The sequence below is a fragment of the Macrobrachium rosenbergii genome, chromosome 3 (genome assembly GCF_040412425.1).
Source record: "Macrobrachium rosenbergii isolate ZJJX-2024 chromosome 3, ASM4041242v1, whole genome shotgun sequence".
NCBI classification, from domain to species: domain Eukaryota; kingdom Metazoa; phylum Arthropoda; class Malacostraca; order Decapoda; family Palaemonidae; genus Macrobrachium; species Macrobrachium rosenbergii.
The window spans coordinates 15,550,069-15,565,203 of NC_089743.1; positions in this window are offsets into that span (position 1 = coordinate 15,550,069).

A 15,135-nucleotide genomic window follows, 5' to 3' on the forward strand; every position below is an offset into this window, starting at 1 on the left:
TATCCCCAATCAGTCCAGTATCCTCTGCCATCATCAACCATTCCCAAATCTATGAATGACTCACCTTTTTATCGCAGCATCTACACCAACAGTCCACAAAAATATTAAACATCCGTGGATATATAACACATCCTTGCCTCCGTCTCATTTTTACACAATGCTAAACTCACTTTTGTGTGTAAACTCACTTTTATTACTCTAGGTAATTTATTTTCTATACCATCCCCCTCGATACTCCCTACATTGGATCTATCGTGAGCTGTCTTTATCCCCTTGCACGCCACCTGCAAAGTTTCACTTTAATTTCACACTTCTAACATAACTATCTAATAACAAAATCTCGATCCATACTCCATCTTCCGTGTCTAACCAACATCATTCTTCCCAAGTCAAACCCTTTAACATCTACCTTACCCTCTCAATCACAATACTTCCATAAACCTTTCCTGATGATATTATACCCAGAAAAACTATTTTGGAGAAAAGCTGAATCTAGAGGATAGCAGAGGCAGACCTGGATGAAGCAAAAGTGGAAAAGTGTTAGTGTAATGCTGCAAAACCTTGCAAAAGGGTCTTTTGAGGACGTAAGGACGGCAACCGGAAGGTTGAATAATGAAGCCACGACGGGTTGATGGGATTGCAAGCGCGATGCCATAGCAGTGGATAAATGTACAGTTGTTAATGGTCAAGTAACGTATTCATGACATCAAATGGTACCAGTACAAAATTATCATAAGGCTCGAATATACACTCAATTACGTCTTCTCTCTCTCACTGATAGCTGAAGCGAAGAAAATTCCTCGGCATAGTGGTTTAGTAATCATATTTCTACTGACATTTGGCATCTGTATCACCCACACTGCGTTCTTTGATATGCAGCAACTTGAAATTCAAGTGCGAAATTAAAGAATTTTAAATGCACAACCTATTCTTAGAAATCTTCATTCATAATGCTCAGGTCTTTCATTTCCAAGTTGATGCCACCAACACTAGGTATGGTGGAGTTCACCTCATGGAAGTTCAAAGATCTACCTAAATATCACTTTTTACATGTTTACACACACTAATTAACACTCAAGAATACTCAAGAGAGCACAGATATATAGCCTATTGTGCAGATAGTCTTCAAAATTTGTAATCAAATTTTACTGTACATAAAGTCATGCCTCCCTTATATATTTAAGGCAAGAGGAAATAAATCCTCTAAGGACAAAGTCATAGTTAGCAGATCAGTTCAGAGGTAGAGCATAAGAAAGCCATGCCAAAAGTATATAAATTCAGAGGATATACAGTAATGTCTTGCAGATGAATCTGTAGCCAAGAGTACAAGCAAATCATTGCTGAAAGCAATGATTTGTAGCAAACAAGCAAGCTATTTCTTTAAGACATTAAAATAATGTTCTGCTAATGAACCGGTTGACAAAGCATAGTGAATTCATTTACGTAGTGCTTATAATTGTCCACTGTATGTAACCCAGCGTCTTGGAGAAAGTCAGAGCTCAAGCAACTCATCTTCCAGGGTCGTAAAGTAATGTCTTGCAAATGAATTCGAAGCCTGGGCATAAGCAACCTGTCCCCACTGACGAAGCATAAGCAACTAATCCTCTGAGTCATGAGGTGATGTTTGGTAGATAAAATTCATGGTCAGAACATAAACAACCTGTAACCTGGGAGATAGGGCTACATCTTGCAGGACAAACTTGTGGTTAAAGTATAAGTAAACCATTCCCTCATGACAAAAAGTCATCGTACAAGCAACCCAATCCCTTTGCAAATAATATCAAGAACATAAATGACTCATCCTGCGTGGACAAAAACGACAAATAGAGACCTTTCCTATGAATACATTGTTCAAAAGTATGAAACACATCACCTTACCTTGCAGACCTTACAGTTCGTTCGGGTTGCCCCAGGTCCCTCAGTGTGAGGCACCTCTGATGCCTACCAGAGAATTGCTAATGCATCTTTCGGTATATTTTGCATCTTCCAATCTTGGATGCTCTGGGATGCATCTTAGATATTTGTCGACCTTATTCTTAAACACCTCTACGCTCACTCCTGATATGTTCCTCAGATGAGCTGGTAACGCATTGCACTTGGGAGCATGAGGGTCACAGAGGCTAAGTCAGAGACAAGCACTCTTCTAGGACATAAAATTATGTCTGGCTGATAAATCTAGAGAATGTCAACCCACCCCACCACATTTTTTTTTATTTCAGATGATTTCATATTCAGAGAATATACAACCCATCCTTCCAGGACAAATAAGTGATGTATCACATATGAACGTGTACTCAAGAGGATATTTACCCCATCCCCCTTTAATATAAAGTTAACACATAAGCCAACCATATCAACAAAACAAAAATCATGTCTTACAGTTGAATTTCTAGTTGGAGGATAGCACTGCATGTTTCTAGCCCAAACTCAGTTCCGTAGATGACTTCATGGAACACAAAATTATATTCCACAAATGAGTCTGCTATACAAGCATAACTTTTCAATTTTATTAAGAAACAAACTATTCACCCTATTAAGAAATACCCGTACATAACTGCTGGTAACTCCTCTGATGAGTATCTCTCTTGGAAATGCAAACGTTCCTCTCAATCACAGTCACAGCATAAAATAGTGCCCAACACGATTCAGATCCAGAGCATCAAATAATGGCTCACAGACGAGTTTATATTTATAGCATACATAACCGATCCCCTTAAACAAAGTCAGAGCATGTGATCCATTCCCCTCAAACAAAGCCAGAGAATAAGCAACACATTCCCGGGGACGAAGTCAGCGCATAAGCAACCCTTCCCCAAGACAGATGAAATCACAGTCAAAGCATGAGTGCCTCATCCGTCTAGGATGTAAAATGATGTCTTGCTTATTAAGTTGTAGAAAATAAGCAGTGCACATTATTTCACATTCAGACTACGTAACCTTTCCTCCTTGGAAATGAAAACTGCCCGGCACACGAATCCGGGCATATAAATTCGAAGCTAAATGTTTTTCCTCCTCCTTTAGCGGAATTCGTTGTTAGGGCAAAAAGTGATGTGTCGCTTACGAATTCAGTCGGAAAATAAGCTAGCTACCCGACCTTCTCTGTCACAGCGACTTCTGTAAATGAATTAGTAACCTATAACGACGTTACTTTAGGACCTCTACATTCATATCACAAAATATTAACACAAAATAAAAGAAATACATGGAATACAAGGGTCAACACAACAACAGTAAATCTACATACCCAAAACTGAACTCGTAAACATGCCATGCTGATTGGCAACAATATAATTTTGTCAATATACTGTAGGTAATTAGATCGATGAGCAGAAACTAATTATTTATTTTGGTTTGCAAACCAGCGAGTCAATCGTAAACATTAAAACATATACAAGCATATAACATGACATACCTGTATAATCAAGAAAAACGTGCAAACACTAGCACATGTAAACAAGTAACTTTAAAAAATGAATAAAAGTAAAATGAACAAAAAAGAATCTAGTAAATGATAAAAAGCTGGGTTAAAATTGGACGACAAAGAAGCCACTTTCCAAACAGAGGCACGAACAGTCTGCGATATACCAAAAGGTGAGAAGAGGCTATCTAATAGTTATTGGAAATTTATCAATCTACAATCACAGACAGAGGGAGACTCAACGGAGTTATCGATAATTATGAATATGCATTCACAGTTATCGATAACATTCACTTCTCGGAAGGAACACACGCAAATAAACATTACCCAGAATCCACGAGAAATCTATTCAGGGTTATCTTCGTTAAAGTACGACCAGGGGTTCAAGGTTAACATAGTAGGAGGCGGCATAAATGATAAGAGGAAAATGTCAGAGGGAAAGGTTAAGCGAAGAAAATGGAAGATGGGGAAAGACAGACGAGAAGAGCAAACTTTAAAGAACTAACAAACCATAGTTAGAACATAGGAAACAGTGAGGAGGAAGAATGACATGATCACAAAAACAGATTATGAGCGAAAATGAGAAATTACAGACAAGCTTAGGAATAGCAGAAGAGAAGATATACTTTACGACACCCTATATTTTAGGGCAGGGAGGGTGAAGGGTCGGGATTAGAGGTAGGTCTCTTTAAATTAAAACAAGATGCATACCATGATACTGAAGCCCACATAAATAGAAAAGGCAGTGAATAACAGTGGAAGGGGAAAGATGATGTAATGACTGGAGCGAGAGAGGAAGACTAAAAAAAAAAAAAAAGTGAGAGGAAAAAGACAGAATTTTATACACCTACAGAAACCCGATGGGTGAGTCTGGGATGACACCAATTAAAAATAGACACGACTTCCATAGAAAGAAGAGGGAGGCTGTTGGGGAAGGGGGCGCCATAAGAGTGAGAAGCTTCATGGAAAGGATTTACATGTACATTCGCGATCAAAAACATGTACATTTATACAGTACGCAGTGAAGTATGCATACGAATTGCTTACTTTGTTTAATGACAAGGGGGGATATGCGGTCTGCCATGAAAACCTATTGTGTTTCATCAGATAAACTGAGTGTCGAGTGCCACAGTGAGAGAGAGAGAGAGAGAGAGAGAGAGAGAGAGAGAGAGAGAGAGAGAGAGAGAGAGAGAGAGAGAGGGAAAAACACAACTAGAAAGCACGCAAACAGCGTGAAACGATAATAAAAAACATAGGATTCTTTGAGTAAAAAAAATACCAAAATATGACAATTACCCAAACCTCAAAAAATAAACAAACAAGCTCTCTCTCTCTCTTTCTCTCTCTCTCTCTCTCTCTCTCTCTCTCTCTCTCTCTCTCTCTCTCGGGTTAGTGCAAAGCACGTAGTAGAACAAGTTCATGAATGTAACAGTGAGAAAAAAGGTGGCTGAAGGTTAATCTGATCAATATCAGATGGAAGCAAACGTGAAAATGTATAGTTTTTGAAGGAGACAGGGCTGTAAATTTGGCTACATATTTACACATGTGAGTTCATCAGGGAGGCAAGAATAGCACCTAGAGAGGCGAATGATAAAGAATGAGAAAGGTTAAAGACCCTACGTGCAATGAGAATACAGTGTGAAAAAAAGCAAAATTCGACGAAGGTGTTACAGATTCAGCAGAAAGATTTCGGCTGGGTAGGAAGAGGGAGTAAAAGCAGTTAATGGTGGGATGATGAGATTACAGCAATTGAGAAGTGCAGCTGCTGGTCAAAAAAGATACGGTACAAGCTGTTGGCCCAGCGTTCGACTCTCCGACCGGCCAGTGAAGAATTAGAGGAATTTATTTCTGGTGATAGGAGTTCATTTCTCATCGTAATGTGGTTCGGATTCCACAATAAGCTGTAGGTCCCGTTGCTAGGTAACCAACTGGTTTTTAGCCACTTAAAATAAATCTAATCCTTTGGAGAGCTGTTAATCAGCTCAGTGGTCTGGTTAAACTAAGATATACTTAACTTTAGGGGTATGCAACAGGAGGTAAAAGATTTTAAAGACAGTCTGTAAAAAAAAAGTTTATGCTAAAATTTTACCGGTAATCTGACCAATACTTTGCAGATCAAATGGATTCTATAATAAAAGATAAAAATGGGAATAAACTGCCTATATCATTCAACACTGTGGATGGAATCAGTACTTCAAGGAGTTGTGGAATGTGATAGAAAGACATAAAATGCTATCCGAAATGTTCACTCGTGACACATGTCCTAATAATATCATTAATCATAAACGTTATTCGTTTTACCTAACAGATGTATAAAAGGAGGTATACAGATGGTGAAAGAATGGAAAATTGTGGAATGGCATGCGATAATCTTGAGGAAGTGACTACCGAGGATACACGGACATTTATGAAGTTGACGTATGGAAAAAAGTCAGGAGTAGAGGAATGGGATTTTACGTGAGCTGCAGCAGTGCAGTAGTCAAAGTATGACTGAGGGACTGATTCCTTTACAAAGTGGACCTATATCTGTAGGATGCACAGAAAAGGCCAGAGGTTTACATCTGCTGAGATGACTTATTCATATAAAGTATGTGTATTTAAAAAGGCTGACAGGATGAGAAACGTGTGGATACGAAAAAGTTTAAGGAAGTTAGCTCAGATGATTAGAAGAGCAGTAATTTTTTAGACTGGTTGGTCACGTGGAGTTTTTTATGCATGTAGGCCCTATGTGCACAAACACATATACACATACATTATATGTATGTATATATATATATATATATATATATATATATATATATATATATATATATATATATATATATATATATATATATATATATATATATATATATTATTATATATATATATATGTGTGTGTATATATATATATATATATATATTTATATATATATGTGTGTATATATATCATTATTATATATACATACATATATATACATATATAAATATATACACAGTATATATGTAATATATATATACACACACACGCACACGCACACTTATGCAGTCATGCAAAAGCAATACATTAATCAATACATACCATAATTTTCGTTGTTTACATAACCTATTTAGAAAATTTACCGCTGATTTACACTTCATACAATATTCAATTAAATGGTATTTTGGCCCTGAATAAGCTTTCTATTTGGAACACGTTTGGAAACAACGTCAGAAACGGGTTAAATGCAGTCAAATACAACAGCTTTGGTTAACCTAAAAGCACTGACTAGACTTAATATTGAAAAAGTCATTCCTTCATATGTATGCATTCATTCATACTGATACATTTTCAATAAAAATTCTGGAAGCACCACCTGAATCATGTGCGAGTTCGAAGTACAGTTCTTGAAACACCATGTGTATTATGTACGATTTCCCAGAAGACAAATATCTCTTTCCCGTGGGTGACAAAACATAGTCATTTACAATTACTGATCTACGTGAACAACGACAGAGAGAGAGAGAGAGAGAGAGAGAGAGAGAGAGAGAGAGAGAGAGAGAGAGAGAGAGAGTTACTTTAATCCGTGTTTCATAACATCAAGAACAAAAACCGCAATAATAGTTCAATTTCAGCAAGAGTTATTTATTTCCTTTCTCTTAGATCAGTTTTCTGTTGAGGCACTATGATGCAACTGAAACACGAGAAATGAAACAGTCTCAGATATGCTGGGTAATGTTTATTAAACTTTATTTTCCTCGCTGTTCAATAAGATTATTTGCAGAAACATTCCAATAACTAAGTTCCCTTATACGTGTAATTAGATAACATACAATAATGACGTCCGCTATATCTAATTGTCCATATACCATATGTATTGGTACGCCATGTTTATTATTAACCTGCATAGCTCAAAGGATGGCTAAATAACAACATTCTAACAACAATGTAAACGACTTATAGGCTCTACAAAACATGTCACTAATCTATATATCTATAGTAGCAATACCTGAAACAAATCAAAGCGCATGCGGGGAAACTTACTAGACTTATGCTGAGCTACGCACCGATGTTGTGGTAGCCAAGTTAATCCGACCTGTGTAATGTTCAGAAAAGAAAAAATGACCATACTGTGATATCTTATTACTTAAGCCTTAAAGACATGGGAGTGCAAGCTCTTGCAATAACCTTAAGGATAGGATGACATTCTAAAGAGAACCAATCCATTTCACATTTTTGACATTGTCAGTCTAACAAAACTAGGGTATGAATGTCACCTGAAGTAAATCAGAAATGGTTGAAAGTTAAGTATATCTTAGTTTAACCAGACCATTGAGCTGATTAACAGCTCTCCTAGGGCTGGCCTGAAGGATGAGATTTATTTTACGTGGCTAAGAACCTACTGGTTACCTAGCAACGGGACCTACAGCTTATTGTGGAATCCGAACCACATTATGACGAGAAATGAATTTCTATCACCAGAAATAAATTCCTCTGATTCTTTATTGGCCGGTCGGAGAGTCGATCGCTTGACCAACAGCGTGCTAGCCGAGGGCTCTACCCACCCCTCCGATGAAGAAATGGTTGAGTATAAAAAGATAAAATGTATAATAAAAAGCTGTTTGAGACTGGAGTAACTGTTTTGTGATATCTGAAAGGTTGATTTTTTACTTTTTGGCCTTATTTCTATCATCCTGATATTCTGTGCCCCTCTATAGCGTTGCCTCTATTCAATATTTTTTTAATTTAAGATCTAAAGGAATCTTGTTTTCTAAGGGACCTGACTGGCAAGAAGCCTGGGCTATATTTCTGAATTCTTTTAATATCACGTAAGCAAATTCCTGTTCTTTGCTGTACTTTTGTCAATACCCTTATTCTTATATTCTCTGCTTACTCTTCCTATTGGAAGCATACGTTGTCTTATATCACCACAAAAGAAGGTAGTTGTTAAAATGCTTGAAACAACTACACTTCAGTTTTGACTCTTGTGGTACCTTAAAATATTCAGAACAACTCGTCTATCCCATTCTCAAAAATCTTATATAACACCGATTTTTGGAACTATCAAGACAAGTTTGGATAACTTTTCTATCTCACTTAATCCGATTATTGTTTTTGAAGAACTTCATAAAAGATAATCTTTTCTAGTCTTCTTGGATACCTGTAAGGTATTCAACAATCTGGTGGGCAACAGTTGGCTATCCATTCTACTCACGGCTTTCCTCCCATCTGTATACGTCCTTCAAGCTTCCCCGTTCTCCATTTTTAGTGGTTTTCTTCTGGGTTCTGTTATCCTACTTAGTCTATTTTTTTTTTTACTGTTTTCAAGAACCGATTAAAGTCTACTTTTCCCATTCATTCTTAAGTCGACAATTTACTTATATCTTTTTACTTCACTTAACAGCCATTCATTCTTAGGTCGACAATTTACTTATAATATCTTTTTACTTCACCTAACAGCCATTCATTCTTAAGTCGACAATTTACTTATATCTTTTTACTTCACCTAACAGCCATCCCCGGTTCTTGACGCTCAAATCTCAAATTAGTCTCTCCACATCTAACTAGGATCGTAAAAGCGCATCTGAGTGGGGATTCCATAATATACCGAGAATCGCAAAATATGGTTTCTACCTCCTTTGCTGTCTATTTTCATTTAATCATTCGATTCCCTTTAATTAAAATCCTGTCCAAAATCTCAGTTCTATCCATATTTTGGGTGTTCAGGTTACTCCATGCATTCTTTGAAAGATTACCAAGTATACTTGGCTAAATCAGTCATAAAAAGAGGCAAAACTGTATTGTTCACAAAGTATACTTGGCTAAATCAGCCAACAAATAACCTGTTTTGTTTACAATCTAAAGGTTCTTTTATCTACAACAGTTATTAAACCTTCAAGGATTATCTTTATAGTTACCAACCAACATATCTCCAAGTAACCTAACCACCTAATGACTCTCTGATCCATCTTTGAACCTATGGCAACCTTCTGCAGAGTCTTCCTTATTCAGAAACTTTCGATGAAGATTATCACTTCTGTATGGGGACGAAGACGAGCAAAGACTTTTCTGCTAGAGGTTCCTTCGACTGGAGCTTTACTGTAATACATCAATTTTCCATTGGACTTGTCAAGTGTTAATCTTTCCTGGAACAGTATTGAAATACAAATTCTGTGAGAAACTATAACTGAATTTTCCAATGTACTATCGACAAGAAAATGTGACGATACAGTTTTCTTAAATCTTCGGACACATATTACTCAATAATAACGCACCTGGCAACTCTACAAAAGGGGCGGAGTTTCAAAGTCACCGTGTTTGTTGCTTTCTAGATTTACAGTAACTTGAAACCATAAAGATTCTGTAGAAGTCCTATAATCATTTATACTTGAGTGCAGTAACAACCTCTATATTACTTGTTAGTGTTGCTTGGTAACGTCAGTTCAGAGTAGAATGTCGATCGTCCTTCTTTAAAACCTGCAGTAAAACCTTACTCATAAGTGATGTTATGACACTAAAATGACGTAAAATTCATGCGTAATTGGAAACGGGATCTCAAATAGTGAGAGAAAATGTTTTAATTTGGGCAATATCCACTGGAAACCGTGAGGAACAATGCAGGAATGCATGCAATATTACGATGAGAGAGAGAGAGAGAGAGAGAGAGAGAGAGAGAGAGAGAGAGAGAGAGAGAGAGAGAGAGAGAGAGAGAGAGAGCAAAATCTGCTTACTGAAAACGTAGGCCTATTTATAACTACTTAATTCACTATACTAGATAAAATTTGAAGGGACCATAGTTTTCAAGGTGATTCTTCAAGAAATTCATACACTAGTCTTGATTTCGTTCGACAGTTGCTGTAACATTCAAAGATTGTGAAAAGGAGCGGAAAATTTCAACTACAGGCTACGGTCACTCTTGCCTTCTTGGTACAGTCTCTACTTTTGAAAATAGATTTTCATCCACAAATCATTCACGCAAAAAAGCTGTTTAAAGTAAAAACATTTACTGCCATAAATAACTCGATATCTATCGCACAGGCAATAAAAGTTTCACACCGTGCAAAAAATGCTGTCTTTGGAGATCTTTCAGTCTCGCGGCAAAGTCGTGCAGCCGTGTTAGCAGTGAAGGCTAACTCCGAACTGCTTGTAATGGGAGCACAGCCAGAAAATCCTCGAGTTGACAGGCTACTTTAACATTGATAAAGGTTTCCTTTTAATGACAGTAGCTTGTAAACGTTAAAGTCATCAAAATGTGAAAGCCGTTACGCCATTTCCAGTGACTTGTGCTTTCCCGCCCAAAGCTCTAGGGCACCTCCTCGCATCATAGAGAATACTCTTGCGGATTTAACTAGATTTGCTCAACCTACTTTAGCCGTCGTAACACTGACTGCCATTGATGCCAGCTAATTTTAAACGCTTTGAAATAAAAACATAAATTTGTGGAAATTAAAATACTGACCATTACCGCTTATGATGCTGCAATAATAATCGTGTTCATAGAGGAAAACGAGTGAATTTTGTCGTCGTGATACGAAGTAACACAACCAGCAAGTCCCCGCTCTATATTCCAGATCTCTGTGAACGGATCTACCTGAGAAATTCCAGTTCGGACATGCATGGTGTTTTTAAGTATCTGAGCGTTTTTGTTTTGCAGATATAATATATATATATATATATATATATATATATATATATATATATATATATATATATATATATATATATATATATATATGTATGTATGTATGTATGTATGATATAATTTGCATTGTATTTTTATATTCCAGAGTAAATTTACAGAGATTATGTTCTTTCGGTGAAAAAAATAATTGAAATTCAATGAACGAAAGCTAATGAAAACTGTATCATCACTTTTCTTGTCAACAATACACAAAAAAAGCGTCCCTGCCATGAAATTACCTGCAAGCATGTTTGTTCTTTGAACTGGAAAAGATTCTTCTGTAAGAATAAATACCTCCCACTAGAAAATATATTTACCTTCTGGACCTCGATAGTTTTTGGTACAGGACAGGAATTTCCTCAAACCCACAACAAAACTTTTTCCCAATAAAGGGTAAACCTCCCTTGCACGTCCCCCAAAGACTTTTTCTTCCTTGTAAATTTTCCTTTGCAAACTATTATGTTCTCTTGTTCTCCCCGTCCTCGCATCCTCCGCCGAACCCCCAAAAGCATTTCCCCGTAAACTTTAAATGGAGTTCCTCATATTTCTGACGACTCGGCCCATCGCCAAAATAAGAAGAAAGACTCACTCCATTTTTGTTGGTCAACTTAACATCTGGCAGAATCGACTTTATATATAAAGTTCGTTCGAAGTTTGCCTTGTCCTGCCTAACTTACCCGGCCACACAAATCCCGTGTCCTGCGAACCCCTCGAAACCGCTTTACGTGAGCAACAGCCCCATGCCCCTTCTAATAACCGCCCCCAACATCCACACTCCACAACAGATACGCCCTGTTTTAGCCATTATTGCCATTAATCAAGCAGCTCATTAATTCCTCGTTCCACTCGAAATTCAAAACAACGAGAGCGTGTCGCAATACAAGATTCTTTTGATATTTTGAGAACACAAAGTTCCACTTTCAAATAGCGCATTTCCTATTATCGCCACTTTTTACCCAATTAAATTCTTCTCAGGACCCCATGACCACTACTCTGGCACCATGTTTTTTATTTTTCTTTTTTTGTCCTTCAAAATCTAACCCTTTGTAAGTCTCATGAATTCCCCGTACCCACATGCACTGATATAAGTTGCGTATTTTGAGATAAAAATTTGGTTACTCGTTGGATTAAAAATGTTATGATTTACATGAATTTTCTTACGGATATAGTAACAACAGTAATAATAATAACTACACAGAGAATTAGGCAGAGTTCTTTAAAATACAAATGCCAATGTGTCAGGCAAGTCAATGTCTCTGGCTAGTATTAACCTAATGAAAAAAACGAAGTAAGCTTAGGTTTTGTCTGAAGAAAGATATAAAACAATTTTGAAGCTATGAAGATAACAAGGAGGGAAAACATGGGAAGGAAGAAATTCCCAAGCTGGACATGAAAAAAAAAATTCAAAGCATGCTGTTTTCTTCACAATACCGTGTGCGACTAGTTTTAGCCATCTCGGTTCCCAACCCCCTCGCCCCCAAATACTTTTTTCAACTCCGTCCCCTCACCCCACACCCCCATCTCTAAAGGTTTCCATCTGCACCCACGTTAAACAAACTTCCGTCCTGAACTTGGTAAAACTACCCAAAGGGTAAATGGGAAACATGAGAAACTATTATAACTTTCCGGGAAGTACGAGAGCCATTGTTTGTGGGTACACACAGATCATTTTCGCGGTAAAATAATTATGTCCATCAATATTACAAATTTAGTATATTTTTCCAATATTGCTTTTATATTCAATGCTGCATTATACTTGCATTTACTATTGTCACTATTATTATTGCTTGAGAAAAACAAAGACAAAAGAGAGCAAGGTTCATATAAATGGTACGTATACTGTAAATTATGCATGAATGTAAATAAAATTTCAGCAAAAGAAAGATGAACACATGCGACAATGACTGTCCTTTTGAACATAAAATCATCTTAAATATACAATGATGACAGTGTGTGTGTATGTATGAATGTATGTGAGTGTGTGTATATATATATATATATATATATATATATATATATATATATATATATATATATATATACTAGCTGACCAACATGGCGCTACCTGGGAAAACTCTGAATAACAACCTATAAACTCTCTCTCTCTCTTAGCATTAATTTCGTGAAAGTTTGTCACTATTTCAGCTGAGAAGTATCTCAAACGCTCTGACCAAAATATGAATAAATTATGTATAGACGTTATTCAGTTCACTGTTAGACCCTTTAACGATATTTGTAGGCCGTTATAAGTCCAAATCATATAATAAAAATTTAAAACAATATTTCCATGTGATACATACAATATGGTATAGGCCTAGGCCAATGATGTCTTTTTATGATATGTGTTACTATAATGAAAGTAAACTTCACTGTCCAATTCATAAAAAACTGAACCAACACCTCAGTTCTAATTTAAACTCATTCATTACTCTGTTACGCCTTTTGACTTCTTTCCTTTTATTAAGTGAATTGCTGCAACAGTTTCATATTAAGAAACAAAGTGGCAGAACACTTTCCTTTAAGGCTTACTTCAATTCGTGATATGTATCCTTTATATTGGTCTTATGGTCGTTTTTAATATTGCATGATAAATTACAACTCATTATCTTTACATTGACATCAAATTCCTTAATGTAGCATGAAGTATAAAGTTACACGGATCACTAGAAAAAACTACCATTTTATATATATATATATATATATATATATATATATATATATATATATATATATATATATATATATATATATATATATATATATATATATATATATATATATATATATATATATGTATATATAATATATATATATATATATATTATTACATATATACAGTACATATACACATATATATTCACATATATACAATACTACACATATATACATGACTATTTATCACATCACCGTGATTCATATAAATCAGAAAAACAAACGTCCTGAATATCAATTCAAAGAAATAATATATTTTCATAAATGTTTACCAGAAGGGGAATTTTTTTTTTTTTTTAGTTGATAATTATCAACTAAAAAAAAAAAAAAAAACTTTTTATATGAAAAATATATTATTTCAGGTAGAGTGAATTGATATTAAAGTTCGTTTGATAGCTATTGTTTATACATATATAGTATATATATATATATATATATATATATATATATATATATATATATATATATATATATATATATATATAAAAATTTTATAAGACTATTGGAAATAAGGTCATTCTTATGTTTGATTGTTTTCTAAAAGCGAAAAACAAAGAGCTGACTGAAGACTAACAAACCCCCTTATAAAATCAGAAGGTATGTGGTAAAGACCCTAGCAGATCATTACCATATAAAGTACTTTTTTAAGCTATTTTCAAGATGAGTGGTTCGTTTGATTATTATTGTTTTGAGTCAAGGTGTTGGAGCCAGGGAGTGGGTGGTAACAAAACGAAAACAGTAATGCATTGCCCGTGAACTACAAGTATTTAATAGTATTTTAAAAATGAACTATAAACGACATCATCAACAGACAAAACCATTTGTATTTAAAGCAAGGTTTAGGGTTGGACATGGACCAGTTTAAAAATTAGGGGGAAAAGCCGTATCTGGCATTGATGCATCTAAAAAAAAAAAAAAGCTTATGACAGTATCAATGGAGAGGGTAATGAGGTGGATGTTGTGGATGTATTGTTGTTGAGAGTAATTCTAAATGTTTTTGCGATGAATGAAAAGCATATGTTAGAATACCTATATTAGAAAGCAGCTAGTTTGTTGTAAAAGTGGGTCTGACACTACTTCTCAATTACTGTTTTATATCTTTATGTATGGAGTGATGGAAGAAGTCGAACAAATGTATAAGCGAATGAACTGTGAATTGAGCGCTGAATGGCTGAAATTCTTGGTTTCCAAAGAAGAATATTCTCGAGCATGGTTGGAGGAAGAGGAAAATGGTGCGGAAAAGATTTGGTTAGGTTGTGTATTAGTACCCAGTAGATGGAAAAGCAATTGTGTATTAGTACCTAGTAGATAGAAGAGCAATTGTGTATTAGTACCCAGTAGATGGAAGAGCAATTGTGTATTAGT